The sequence below is a fragment of the Octopus bimaculoides genome, chromosome 12, assembly GCF_001194135.2.
Source record: "Octopus bimaculoides isolate UCB-OBI-ISO-001 chromosome 12, ASM119413v2, whole genome shotgun sequence".
Classification (NCBI taxonomy): domain Eukaryota; kingdom Metazoa; phylum Mollusca; class Cephalopoda; order Octopoda; family Octopodidae; genus Octopus; species Octopus bimaculoides.
In genome coordinates, this window is record NC_068992.1 from 20696133 (window position 1) to 20697367 (window position 1235).

The following is a 1235-nucleotide window of genomic DNA, read 5'->3' on the forward strand; positions in this document are numbered from 1 at the left end:
TATATATATATATATATATATATATATGTATATATATAGTGTGTGCTTATCAAATATAACATGTTCTCCTGTCTGTGTGTGTGTATTAGTGAGAAACAACATTACACTCCACCTCTACAAAAGACCTAATAACTAAGAAAGGAAATGTCTGTACTCTTATACCAAATTCAACATTCTTGTAAAACCACTACAGTAAAGCGTTTAGTGTATATTGTCGGAACCCGTTGAACAAACTGCCACAAACTATACAATGTTTTCAACCAATTCGACATGGAGCCCACCGGCTACAACACGAAGAATCATTTCTAATGTCCTCAATATTACAATGCAAGAATAATGCTTGTATCCGTTGGGTGAAGAAGATTGCCAACTGCCTAAATATATTGATTTACTCTTAAAGGTCAACTGTTTCAGGAAAAAACCATTGATCTGTGTGTTATCTCTAGCGGCAACACATCTCCGGTCTAAATATGACTTACAAATCATTTTATAAACTGTTACCTGCACCAGTATATGTGTGTTTTCATCATTCAGGCCTGGAAAAGACCACAGTACTATAACATGGTCTGTGTTAATTTAGACTCAATATGGAGCATCAAATACGCATTGATAGACGAACACAAATATTTAAAAAAGGATCAATTTATGTTATTTGAATAACAGATAAATCGTAAGATCTAAATACAACTTACAAATATATTAGGAATATCTGCTATTGAATTTGTAAAATATATTACACGTTCAGCAATGATGTATAACACCATCTCAACGATTGTATTACTTTCAATTTGATGTGTGTTTACGACTCAAAACTGGAAACCACAGTTTTTGTGGTGTACACATTATAAATACATATATGTACATGTGAGTGTATGTGTATGTGCGCGCGTGGGACTTTGCATGTGAGTGTGTGTATAGTGTGTGTGGTATCTAGTTTGTGTGCATGCGTGCCTGTGGTATACATATATATTCGTTTCAGCCCAAATGATGTGGTCATGCTGGAGCATCGTTAAAAAGTGTTGTTACACTTTCATTCATACTCCTTTAATAGTTAATATTCGATGATGAGTTCTGCTGTCCACATTTGTATTTCGTATTGTGAAGTTGGGTCATCTAGGAATATTAAGAGTAAGAGAGCCAATTTAAATTTGAAAACATCTACATGTATCCCAGACATACGCATGCATATATGTATGTATGAATGTGTGTATATATATATATATATATATATATAT